Source organism: Nothobranchius furzeri, chromosome 8 (assembly GCF_043380555.1).
Source record: "Nothobranchius furzeri strain GRZ-AD chromosome 8, NfurGRZ-RIMD1, whole genome shotgun sequence".
Lineage (NCBI taxonomy): Eukaryota > Metazoa > Chordata > Actinopteri > Cyprinodontiformes > Nothobranchiidae > Nothobranchius > Nothobranchius furzeri.
Window position 1 is genome coordinate 54,897,044 of NC_091748.1, and position 14,033 is coordinate 54,911,076.

The following is a 14,033-nucleotide window of genomic DNA, read 5'->3' on the forward strand; positions in this document are numbered from 1 at the left end:
ACATACATTTAAAGTTATACACTTTTGACATCCGGACTATATTACGCCAATTGTATTAAAATACAGGCAACAGGGTCCAGTCAGTATTTATAACATCTACTGTATTTTTATGTTTTGTTTAAAGTGATCAAACCACCAGAACCTTTGTAATTTTAGGTTGCTACGTTAAAATGTTGATGGTAATTCAAGACGTTTAAAGTAACAGCTCGATTATAATGCAACGCTTAAATATCACTAAACAGAAATGGAAAAATAAGAACATCTCTGAGAAAAGTGTGGACTAAGTTGTGGCACAGCCGCTGAATCGTTGCGGCAATAAACGGAGCTACAGACACACAACATCCGGGCAATAGTAAGCTTGCGCAGAAACGGAATGGCGGAGGTAAGTGAGCGAAAACGAGGAATCTAATGACCCGAAATGTTAGAGAAACGGGCAGAATTAGACCCGTGTGTCAACCCGAACGGAACGCAGAACTGGCGACGATTTCTCCGGCTGGTGAGCGCCGACCGAAAGAGACCTCTTGAGGTATTTAGGACCGGGAAGCGGGAGGGGGCAGAAAGGCAGAGCGAGCCTCTCCGGCGTATCGTGTCTCTCCGCGTTCTTGGCGTTAAAGAGCCATTCCCCCTCCGCCTTGGTAGCGCCAGCCGTGGAAAACAATAGAGATCCCGGTCGGGGCAAACACGGTGGTGCTGAACTATTTCAGGTGCGTCCTTTCGACGACTTTAAAAGTTTGGGGACGTGACACGAGCCGGTGGCGGTAAAGTCCGAGCGTGTTCCTCGGGAAGGCTGAAAACTAGTTGTTTCCTTCTCGTGGCTCGTCGCGAGCCGGGTGGAGGAAGAGCCGTTCAGCACCAAGTCACAGGAAAGCGCCCCTGGTCAGACAGACAGAGAGACAGACAGCGTCCGGCGGACCGGGACAGATGTCTGAGGACTTTCTGTGTCGTTTGAAGTAGGACGAGTTTAACTTTATGTGTTTGTGTTTAAATCCTCGTGCGGACTTTCTGCCATCCAGAGTTTTTCTTCTTTGCGCTACTTTGTTCTTGTTGATCAAAGTGATGAAACAGAGTGGATCAGAGGCCTACTACAGCCTGACTTAGAAACATGCTACTTCAGCAGGAAATCCAAAAAGTGAAAAAATAAGATGTTTTCTGATTTGAGGAAATTGCTTTCATTAAATCACAAAAGTCGAGGCAGTATGCCAGATTTATGTGTTTAAAAGCAGCTTGGGCCTTTTCCTCAACTTCTCAACCAAACTATGTTTTTACATTGTAATCTTCAAAGCAATAATTTATACAGATTTTCTTTTCTTTGGGCTTTTTCTGAGGTCATGTACAGTAGTGAGGGGAATTCTGGCTCTTTTTAGAGAGCCGGTTCTTTTGGCTCAGCTCACCAAGTGGCTCCTCAGATTTTCTGTTGCGTAGAGTACATTTATAACCAAAATAATGCAAAACTATATGTAAAATGATTTACTGATGTAAAAAATGCAATATATCAAATATGTATAATTTCTATGGATTTAATAACTGAACATTTTAAGAAATCTCCACTTTCCGACTGCTGGCGCTTATCTTCTCACGTCTTCTTCACACTTTCCTCTCTCTCGCTCGCCTTTTTCCTCTTCCTCATTCCATCTCGTCTCCCTCCACCCGCATGTGCTCTGCTGTGTCTCTGAGTCTGATCCTCCCTCTTCCCCACCTCTACTGCTCTGTGTGTGGACAGTCTGGACACGCAGTTACACATGTTGACCAATCGCCTGTAGCTTTCACCAACGCGAGAGGGGAGGGGACGGCTCTCAATGACGAGCCGGCTCCCGTTGTTCACTTCAAAGAGCCGGCTCTTAAAGCCGGTTCGTTCGCGACCGACACATCACTAATGTACAGATGTAGCTGGGTTTTTGTAAAACTGAGTATCCTACCCCACCCATCTAGGGAAAATATAGTTCTACATCACCTTGTTTTCAGCTGATCAGTGTGTGTTTTCAATGTGAAGCACATTCATAGGCATGCCAAGTGAATAGGTGGCAGTAGTTCCCCAAATTGTTGGCGTGTTTGCCAGAAAACCTTTCCTTGGATGTGGAGGGCAATAACCATCCTTAACGGTGTCCTTTGCCTGTAGTCTTCTACGTAGAGCAGTAATTGAGCTTGAAAAAACAAGCAGGTGAGTGTAAACTAGGGTTGTTACGGTAACCGGTGTAGCGGTAAACCCCGGTAAAAAAAGTTGACAATAATAATAACCGTCTTGTTTTAAAAAAAAAATTATCTCGGTGGGTTACCGTGGCTGCGGTGTAGGTGCGGTGACCCTTACCAGCCACCGTATCATCTGCTGAAGTTGCCGGCGGCACATGTGCACTTTGTTGTTTACAACCAAAACTTTCTTGAAGCTAAAGCTGAAATAATGGCCAAAGGAGGAGACAGCAGCGCTCAGGACATTTATTATCCCTCAAAGAAGACAAAGTTGGAAGTATGGGCATTTTTTGGATATTTGAAGAATGCCGAGGGACAGTTGATAGAAGATGGCTATCCTGTTTGCAGCACGTGCAGGAAAAGTGTTTGTGAAAGGCAGCAGCGCTTCAAATCTCATGACACATCTGCGTGACCATCACCCACAACTCTACAGTCAACGCAAGGCAAGTTAACGTTAGCGTTTTAGCTAAAATGCGTGATCCGAGGATTTGGGTTGAGGGAGAAAGCAACGAGTCGCTATATAAAGCAGCTGCAGCTCCGCTACCTGCATATAAACCGTGTCGCGGAAACCCCCATGTTGAAATGACGCTATGCATTACGGGGCTCCCAGGGGCAGATAAGAGTCGGTCTCTCTCCGAGAATAATTACGAATTTATCAATGATTACTGCGTGATGACATTTTCCCAAATCTGCAAAGCTCACCGGAAGGACACAAACCGAGGACAATATTTTCCTGATATAGGGTTTATTACTCAAGTAAGGGCAAAAAAAGTATCTGATTAGAAGGCTACTTGAGTACTGAGTATCATCTAATCTAATATTTTTAAAATGATGACATCAAACAGACATAAAATAAGAAGTTATGGGCAAATATTGGTATTTTAATGACCAAAGGGGAAAAATGTAAACAAATAAACAACATAATTGCAAAATAACACATTTTAGGCAAAATTTAGACACAGACTGAGGACAATATTTTCCTGATATACAGGATTTATTTAGTTGTCTGAAAATGTAACACGTTTAAAAAAATACCGCAGTAATACCGAAAACCGTGATAATGTTGGTCACAATAACCATGAGGTTAAATTTTCACACCGTGACAACCCTAGTGTAAACACAGGTCACACGTGACATCAGAATATTTTTGTCGCAGGCAGTGACATTGCAAAACCTAAAACGCTGATTATATACGTACATGAGCAAATGCTGAAAGGAGAAATCACAGATGTTATAAGAAAGCCTGGCTCCTTAAGTGTAAAGGAGGCTTTTACAAATGTTTTACACATCTGTAGTGTTTAGGTCTGCAACATATTCTGAAAAACAAAATAACTGACAGCTTTTAGCACATGATTTTTCCGTCCCAACAGTGAATAGTGAATTTTGCAGTATTTTAGTTCAAAACATTATTTTGGAGACAGGTCTGAACTGCTGATAGTGCACATACAGCAGGTGAGACTTCAATCTTTGTTTTACAGTCTCAAATGGAAACACAAACAAAAAACAATCTCATACCAGCTTTAATTATCCAACACAACTTATAACATCCAACTAAAACATGTTACAAGTACAGTTCAGGACAAGTAAAACAAACAAAAACCAAAAAAAAAAAGGCTGAGAATTAGAAAGGATCACTCCCCAAAGTCAATATTTATTTGAACCACCTCTTGCCAGCCTTGAATCTGTAGGATACTTCTCTATCAACTTGGCACATCTAGATAGAGCAATATTTGCCCACACGTCTTTATTAACCATTCATGTTTGGTCATACTGGATGGTAGGTGTTGGTGGACTACAATCTTCAAATCTCTCCACAGAGTTTTGATGGGATCTAGGTATGGGCTCTGACTGGGCCACATGACGACATCCACGTTTCTCCTTCAGCCACCATGTGCTATATTATACTGCTTGCTTCGCATCGTTGTCATGTTGAAGAGTTAATCTGCTGCCCACCTCCAACTTTCTGTCAGAGGGTAGCTGTATTTCTTCAATAATTTGATGGCATTTTGTCCCAGTGCATTTTTCCTCCTACCCAACAAAAGCCCCAGTCGCTGAGAAAGAGAAACATCCCCCACAACAGGATGCTGCCACCTTTATGCTTTACTGTTGGTATGGCGTGTTGTGCATGGGGAGATGCCTTGGATTTAGACCAAGTGTAACATTTGAGGTAGAGGCTAAATAGTTTAATTTTAGTCTCATCTGACCACAACACCTTTTTCTATTTGTCATCAGAAACTTCAAGGTACAAACTGGCATAGCTCAAACAAGCTTTAATGTGCCATTGAGCCTGTGAGGCTGAAGCGATAGCTCCCCCTCAGAAGAAATGTGGAATGCTGCCGTTGCCTTGGCAACTCTGTCCCCCTATCCCAGCCTGGGCGGGACTGCGACCGGTGAAGGCTGTGTGCTCTCTAAACCCAACGACCTCCCTCCCCTGTCCAAACGGAGGTGATGAGCGCTGCTTATTGTGGCTGCATGCACTGATGTTTGGAGAGTCTTCTACCTACCTCCCCACCTAGTGGACACTTATGTTGTGTAATGTCCGAAGTCTGTTGCATTTCTGTCTGAGGTGTTTTTTGCATAGCAAAGCTGCTCTCCCTGTGGAGGGTAACTCTGGAGTGCCTTTTTTCCCCTCCAACTGACTCAATCCTCATATATAAACCCCTCTGATCTCTATTAAGGTAGCTCGACTCGGGTTGCGAATTACCGCAGTCACCAATTCTTGTCATGTGTCTTTGCCTGTACGTATGTCTGATCTCAGAATTGTGTGTACTGAAACTCAATTTCCCTCTGGGATTAATAAAGTATCTTTGCATTTAATTGAATTGAATTGATTCAGAGCCACCTGTGAAATTTCACACTAGAACGTTTCCATATTATGTGAATTATTTAAATGTTACCCATTTCTATAAGATGGACACAAAATGTGTACACATTGACAGCTTATTCATTTAGTAGAACTTTATTCAAGATTATTTAGCCCTAGCGAACACTTTCATGGCTATATGACTTTCAGTCATTTTACAGTACTTTCTTGCAGTAGTAGCTACACAAAACACACACACATGGCTAGGGATGCACCGATCAGTTTTTTTTGCTGCCGATACCGATATCAAAGAATGCTGATCACTGATACCGATACCGATCACGTGGATTGGCCAGAAATTTTCTACAACATTATAATGAGTGCTACAAACTACAAAATCTGGGAATAAAGGAAATGTAACCTAATCTAAAATGGTCTTTATTAAGGTTGTCACGGTGTGAAAATTTAACCTCACGGTTATTGTGACCAAAATTACCACGGTTTTCGGTATTATCGCGGTATTTTTTTTAAACGTGCTACATTTTCACACAATTAAATAAACCCTGTATGTCAGGAAATATAGTCCTCAGTTTGTGTCTAAATTTTGCCTAAAATGTGTTATTTTGCAATTATGTTGTTTATTTGTTTACATTTTTCCCCTTTAGTCTTTAAAACACCAATATTTGCCCATAACTTCTTATTTTATGTCTGTTTGATGTCATCATTTTAAAAATATTAGATCAGATGATACTAAGTACTCAAGTAGCCTTCTAATCAGATACTTTTTTACCCTTACTTGAGTAATAAACCGTATATCAGGAAAATATTGTCCTCGGTTTGTGTCCTTACGGTGAGCTTTGCAGATTTGGGAAAATGTCATCAGGCAGTAATCATTGTTAAATTCATAATTATTCTCGGAGAGAGACCAACTCTTATCTGCCCCTGGGAACCCCGTAATGCATAGAGTCATTTCAACATGGCGGTGTCTGCGACACGGTTTATATGCAGGTAGCGGCGCTGCGGCTGCTTTATATAGCGACTCGTTGCATTCTCCCTCAACCCAAATCCCCGGATCACGCGTTTTAGCTAAAACGCTAACGTTAGCTTGCCTTGCGTTGACTGTAGAGTTGTGGGTGATGGTCACGCAGATGTGTCATGAGATTTGAAGCATTGCTGCCTTTCACAGACTCTTTTTCTGCACGTGCTGTAAACAGGATAGCCATCTTCTATCAACTGTCCCTCGGCATTCTTCAAATATCCAAAAGATGCCCATACTTCCGACTTTGTCTTCTTTGAGGGATAAAAAATGTCCTCTTGAACACTGCAGTCTCCTCCTTTGGCCATTATTTCAGCTTTAGCTTCAAGAAAGTTTTGGTTGTAAACAACAAAGTGCACATGTGCCGCCGGCAACTTCAGCAGATGATACGGTGGCTGGTAAGGGCCACCGCGCCTACACCGCAGCCACGGTAAACCCACCGAGATAATATAGTTTTTTTAAAAACAAGACGGTTATTATTATTGTCAACTGTTGTTTACCGGGGTTTACCGCTACACTTATTGGTCCCTAACCCTTAAGAAAAATCTCCAAACTGTGAAGGTTGGTGTCAAAACATGAACTTGAAATAGTTATCCATGCCTTCATCTCCTCCCGTCTAGATTACTGTAACACACTCTTCACATGTTTTAATCAATCAATCAATCAATCAAAACTTTATTTATAAAGCGCCTTCTGCAACCCTGTCAGGAAGCCCAAAGCGCTGAACATGGTACAGTTGTAGGTAAATATATTGAATAAATCAACAATAAAAGCAATTCAAAATACAAAATGGAAATTACAAGATGGATGAAACATTCTGGTACAGGCCAAATGTGTGAAACACATTTGGATTGAGTGGATGGATTGAGTGAACCAATGAAAACTGTGAAATAAATTCAACATAAAAGAGGGCCAAAATCAAACATGTTCTGGAAACGCCAAGCGGAGGAGGTGTGTTTTTAGGTGATTCTTAAAGACTGGCAGAGAGGGGGACAGCCTAACTGAGGGTGGCAACTGGTTCCAGAGTAACGGTGCTAGGACTGAGAAAGCCCGGTCCCCACGGGTACGACACCTAGAACGAGGGACAGCGAGCAGGCCTTGATCAGAGGAGCGCAGAGCACGTGATGGGGAATGTTTGTTCAGGAGAGTGGCCAGATAGGGGGGACCACCACCCTGGAAGAAATGATAAACAAAGACGAGGAGTCTGAAGTGTGAGCAATAGCAAATCGGAAGCCAGTGCAGGGAGGCCAGAACCGGACTGATGTGGTCCCATTTCCTGGTCCCAGTCAAGAACCTGGCAGCGCTGTTCTGCACAACCTGTAGGCGACGTAGTGATGACTGACACAACCCTGCATATAGAGAGTTGTAGTAATCAAGCCGAGAAATTACAAAGGCATGCAGTACCCGCTCCAGGTGGGCTCTCGATAGCATATGCTTGATTTTTGCAAGGCGTCTCAGGTGAAAGAAACTGGACCGGATCACTGAGTTGATGTGAGCATCAAATTTAAGTCCTGCATCAAGTTTCACCCCCAAACTGGTAACAACTGGTTTTGAGTATGGAGAAAGAGGGCCAAGATCAACATAACGATCCACATTCCTGCTGTTGGGGTGAAAAACAATGAGCTCTGTCTTTCCCTCATTCAGATGTAGATAGTTGGCCATTAGCCAAGACTTCACCTCATTAACACAGGACACAAAGGACTGGATAGAGTGACCTTTCTCCTGACACAATGGAGAGTAAATCTGGCAATCGTCAGCATAGAGATGGAATGATAGGCCATGTTTACGAAAGATTGACCCCAGAGGTAGCAGATAAATGGCAAACAAAAGAGGACCAAGGATCGATCCCTGCGGGACCCCCCAGCGGAGCCCCTCCCAAGAAGAAAACACATCACCCAGTTTAACGCAGAATGTCCTGTTGTGGAGATCTAAACCAATCCAGAGCTGACCCTTTGATCCCAACCCATCCTTCCAGGCGATTGAGTAGAATTGCGTGGTCAACTCTGTCGAAGGCTGCCATCAGATCTAACAAAAGAAGCAGCACAGATGTTCCCTGATCTAGTGATAGATAGATGTCATTTAAGACCCTCAGTAGAGCAGACTCTGTGCTATGGCCAGACCTGAACCCTGATTGGAAAACCTCAAACAGATCAGAGTCAGCTAAATGTGAGACCAGCTGCTGATAAACGACTTTCTCAAGCAGTTTTGTTGTAAAAGGCAGGGTAGAGATAGGCCTGTAATTTTCTATCACAGAGACATCAGCACCAGGTTTCTTCAGGGTCGGCCGAATAACTGCTGCTTTCAAAGCAGCTGGGACCACACCTGTGCTGAGGCTCCCATTGATAATCTGACCAAGTGAAGGGCCAAGGCACGGAAAGGCAGCCTTCCAGAGACGAGGCGGCAGAACGTCAAGTGGAGAGCCAGATGGCTTCTGCCTTGCAACAAGATTATTCAGCTCAGAGTATGAAACAGTATTGAGGGAGCTCAGGGTGGGTGGTAATGGAGGAACTGGAACAGGGTCAACAGAGTTACCTGAAATGACTGCTCTAATGCCCGACACTTTATCAACAAAGAATTTGTGAAAAGCTTCAGAGTTTCCAGCAGCTGTAGGAGACATGGAGCTAGGCTCCTGATACACCAGAACTGAGTTTAGCGTTTTGTAGAGAATCTTAGGATTATTGGAGTTTATCTCAATGATGTCTGCAAAATAGGCCGTTCTGGCAGCCCTCACTGCATCCTGATAAGCAACCAGAGATGCTCTGAACAACTCTCGCGAGACCTGTAGGCCATCCTTTTTCCACTTTCTCTCAGAGGATCTACACACCCGCCTGCAAGCCCGTGTGACATCAGAGAGCCAAGGCTCCCTCCTAGGCCGAGACTTGCACAGTTTGAGAGGGGCAACCACGTCCAGTACCTGATTACAAAGTGTTGTGAGTAATGATCAGTGTTAGATGGATCAGGGTTAAAGGTCTCTAACCTTACAGACATACAGTCCACAAACTTTGAAATAGTTTCTGCATCCAGGGCTCTGAACCTAGTAGCTGGAGTTTCACACACAGGGACAGGACATGGCAACGTAACATCACAGAGTGTTGGAGAGTGGTCAGAGAACACAGGAGGCAAAGTCACCAGGTTCATGACAGGGAGACCAAAAGAGAGAACCAGGTCCAGGGTGTGACCCCTGGCATGAGTAGGGGAAGATACCCATTGAGTTAAATTGAATGAATCTAGCAAATTAAAAAAACCTTTAGCAAGCACATTATCAGGACAGCAGATATGGATGTTAAAATCACCAAAAAATAGGACATAGTCATATTTTAGGATGCAGTCTGCCACAAGATCACAGAAATCATTAAGGAAGTTAGAGTCAGTCTTTGGAGGCCGATAAATCAGCACAACGAGCAGGCGGGGGGAGATGCACAGTTCAAATAAGCACAGTTCAAAGGAAGAAAATGACATGGTGGGTGTTGGCTGTTTACAAGGGAAGCTGGATTTAAAAACAACAACCAGCCCTCCACCTCTGCCCCGTGATCTGGGGGTATTAAAACACGAGCAGCCAGGTGGTACGAGCTCGAGTAGGGCACTTGTGTCACCAAACGGATCCAGGACTCACAGATGCAGAGAAAACCCAGGTCATGCTGAATAAAAAAGTCACGAAGAATATAAGTTTTGTTCAGCACAGACCTGGCATTGACCAGACCAAACCGGATCTGCAGTGGGGCTGCAGCACCGAGATCGTGCACGGACCCAGTCCCCTCTAACTCTGTGCCCGTAACCGGTTCACCCTCAGAGTCGGCCAAGTTCCCTGGGCAGGGCGCCGAGTAATCCAGGAGACATCTCGGAACCATCGGGTCAGAAGCTGGGCCGAATCGGGCCAGCCGCTTGTTCAGGGATCCAGGCCGACGTCTCACGCGCCGGCTACCTCTCTTTCCTCGTCTTCTCCGATGCTTCCTTCTCGAGCTGGGGCGGACAGAGGGCCGACACATCATGACGAGGGGAGAGAGCAAACGGGCAGTCCAACCAGCAGCTTCGTCCGTGAGGTTCATAGCTCGCACAGCCCGGTTCCCAGCGCGCGCTGCCAGCTACATCAACAGAAGGATGAAGCCTCAGCAGCGCAGCTCGATCATATGTCAGCAGAGGATCCACACCATTCAAAAAAGGGATCAGCGACAAGAAAAATGCATAAAAGCCAATAAAACGCCAATAAAAGCCAGTAAAAATCAAGGTATCAGTGCGTAAAGAGGACGAGCAGCTCGCAGCGTGACCCTGCGCGAGTGCCATCTTACTCCATCCCAAACATTAACATCATTAACAAAAAAAGCCCTTGACCGCCTTCAGTTGGGCCAGAACTCTGCAGCAAGGCTCCTAGCTGGAGCAAACCGAAGAGCACACATCACTCCTATTCTCATGTCTCTGCACTGGTTACCCGTTAACTTTAGAGCTCATTTTAGAATCCTGACTATAACATTCACTGCTCTACATGGTCAAGCTCCTCCCTATATTACTGAACTGTTAAAGCCAAACTACAGATCACTACAGCTCCAACCCGAGCCTTCAGGTCCACCCACCAGAATCTTCTAGAATTTCCAAAGACCAGATACAAAAGTCAAGGTGATCGCTCCTTCCAGACTGTTGCACCCTGACTTTGGAACGATCTTCCTTTATCCTTACATAGTATTGACAGTCTGGACACTTTTTAAAAACAGTTAAAGACCTTTTTATTTAAAGCTGCTTTTACCTACAAATTAGTTTTTCTTATTTTTAACTCAAATTTGTAATCATCTTTCATCTGTTAATGAAATTCTATAATTTAAAGGGGCATTATGGAAGTTTGACAGCCAAAACATGTATAGAAATAATAAATTTGTTCTTCATACATTCTCCTGCAATGCCCTGGTCCTGTAGAATGAGCCCTGGCATTTTCACTGTGATTGCCTGTTTTTCTGTAAAATCACAGAAAAAGAGAGCTGCTCGGGTCGAGCAGGCTGCTTCATGCGTGCTCACGCTCAGGCATAGCCCGTAGCATTTGCTATCAGTAGCTTTAGCAGCAGAGAGTGAGGTAGTGCCAACTCAGCAACTTTGTCGCTGTTCCTAACGCCTAGTGATGAACCTAGCTACATTTCTGAGGACCCGCAGCTACTTTCTTCTAGATATTTCCTGCAAATTAGCAACAAAATAGCCATTTTCACTCCGAACCGTTCTTTGAACGTTATTTCAGCTGTCATCAAGGATATAAAAGCTACAGATACAAAAGACGTCACTGGCGCTTTAGCTAATCTAGAAAGATGACGGACTCCCGTGCAGAAGATCTGGGTTCGAATCTAGATGTGAAGAAAATTTATTTAGAGTTTATTTTTTACATTAATGGTATATTTTTTACAGTAAGATGCCCAAATTTTTATTTGAGACTCGCCGAACGGCATTGAATTCACAGATAAAAAAGATGTGGGTTCATCTTAGGTGTGTTCTTGCTGTGTCTTTGTAAATCCATGCTTTCGTTCTTTTTTAAACACAGAAACAGTTTTGTTTACCTGTTTGTAGCTACGGTTTCGCCGACAGCTGCCGGCTTCTTCAGGCTGACGCTGATGGTGGCGCGTCACTTCCTTCTCCGTTTATCTGCGGGCAGCAGAGGACGTTGTCGCCCTCTACTGCCCGCTCTCCCCTCTCCGACGATGCAGTCCCATGCGTGGTCCAGCGTGTAAACTCCGTCGTCCCTGTTCATGGTCCCACATCCACGTCTCCTTATCTCTATTGCTTCCAAGACAAAACTTTACATAAAAGGACAAACCTCACAGCAGATGACATAGCACAACTGATAGGACTGGTAGCTAACTCCACTTACTTCACATACGACAACACAATATACAAACAACTGGAAGGCTTCGCCATGGGTAACCCGTTATCAGCCACCCTGTGCGAGTTTTTCATGGAAGACCTGGAACAAAAAGCCATAGCCACCGCCCCCCCAAACTGCAAAATAAAACTATGGAAACGCTACGTAGACGACATACTGGAAATCATACCAAAAGGTCAAACAGAAACACTAACACAACACTTAAACAATATTGACGACACGAGCAACATAAAATTCACTTATGAGTTAGAAACAGAAGGCAGCATAGCATTTATGGATATGAAAATCACCAGGCAGACCAACGGGACCCTAAACATAAACACATACAGGAAACCAACACACACAGACCAATATGTATTATGGACATCAGAACACCCCACCATACACAAAATGTCAGTAATCAGGACATTATATCACCGAGCAAACATAATAACAGAAGAGAGAGACCGTAAACAAGAGGACAAACACATACAACACGCTTTAAAGACCTGCAGATACCCGACATGGGCAATAAACAAAGGAAAACAACAAACAAAAACAGAAAGCAAAGAACAACCCAAAAAAAGAACCAGAAACCCAGAAAGACAAGAACCAAAACCAGTGATAACCCTACCATACATCAGAGGCATAATGGAAAAAATAAGAGCAACAATGAAAAAACACAACATAAACACACCAACAAAGCCATACACAACAGTTAGAAACAGATTAGTACACCCAAAAGACAAAATATCAGCTGGACAAAAATGTGGAGTCATCTACGAAATCCCATGCAAAATATGCAATAAAACATACATAGGAGAAACCGGACACCAACTCAATACACGGACAATAGAACACAGAAAGGAGTGCGAGAAAGAGGCAAATCGTAAACACACAAGAGCAGCAAAAGAAGAAGCAGAAAGTACAATAAAAAAGTCAGCCGTAACAGATCATTGCTTAAGAGAAAACCATATAATGGACTGGGACAACACACGGATCATAACCACTGAACAACAAAAATACAAAAGATGGATCAAGGAAGCAATAGAGATAAGGAGACGTGGATGTGGGACCATGAACAGGGACGACGGAGTTTACACGCTGGACCACGCATGGGACTGCATCGTCGGAGAGGGGAGCGGGCAGTAGAGGGCGACAACGTCCTCTGCTGCCCGCAGATAAACGGAGAAGGAAGTGACGCGCCACCATCAGCGTCAGCCTGAAGAAGCCGGCAGCTGTCGGCGAAACCGTAGCTACAAACAGGTAAACAAAACTGTTTCTGTGTTTAAAAAAGAACGAAAGCATAGATGTGGGTTCAACTTTCATTTTGGAACAATTTTTCAAGCAAGGGAAGGGAAGCTCTGTGAAGCTGACAGACTGACCCATCTTAAACCTTAGTCGGCTGTGCTGAAGAGAAAGGTACAGAACCAAATTATTTAATTAATTAGCTGCACGTTCTCCTGTCCTCTGTCCTCCAGGCCACACACACACGGAGCTGACTGTCTCAGCTGTTATTTTCGTTAAGGAGTGTGCACGTACAGCATGCGCGCCTCGTGCACGAGCCTACTATTGAAGCTGCCGTTACGCTTTTTGCCTGAGGGGGCAATCGCGAGCATAAAAATTCAACTCACAGCAGTAAAACGGTCCGCACTCACACACACACCTGCACGTGCTACGACTGTGAAACACCGTCTCCACAGTATACTTATTGCTATACTATGTTAGAACATTTTTAAGAGGCATGAAGAAAATTCTTTTAGCTAATTTGTTTTCCAAATTTGCTATTGCAGCTTTAATATTACGAAAAAGAAAATAAGTTGGTAGTGAATGTAAAATGGTTCAAACTGCAGCTAAACACAAAAGTCTGTGCTATACCTTCATGTTTATTTTTATTTTTTACTATGCTACTATAACTTTACTCTGATTTGGGTTTGTACATCATTTCACTGCACAATCACTCTAGAGATAAATAAAAACCTCATAATCCTGGTCTAACTTGTATTTATATAAAATGTGTTTTGCATTTACTCATCAAAATAACATACATTTTTCCTAAAGGGCAGATTTAACACTAATAAGAAAATTAGGAAACACGTTGAATATAAACTTTATAAAATTAAATTGATCAGGCTGAGCTGATATCAGTCAGAGCAATTCAGCTGGACGGTTTCTTC

The 14,033-nt window shown here is 43.6% G+C and overlaps 1 protein-coding gene across 6 annotated transcripts in view; it reads left to right on the plus strand.

The window, feature by feature from the left end:
- Positions 1 to 326: 326 nt before the first annotated feature.
- mier2 (mesoderm induction early response 1, family member 2) overlaps positions 327 to 14,033 on the plus strand; it is a 41,578-nt gene continuing 27,871 nt past the window's right edge. For 3 of the 6 annotated variants that reach the window (XM_015971406.3, XM_015971407.3, XM_015971409.3), the window contains exon 1: positions 327 to 382. The gene's annotated coding sequence lies outside the window, so the exon portion shown is untranslated. Of the gene's footprint in view, positions 383 to 407; positions 527 to 580; positions 705 to 732; positions 951 to 14,033 lie in introns of those variants that run through there. The other 3 variants (XM_054752414.2, XM_054752416.2, XM_054752415.2) reach the window with 3 other exon arrangements.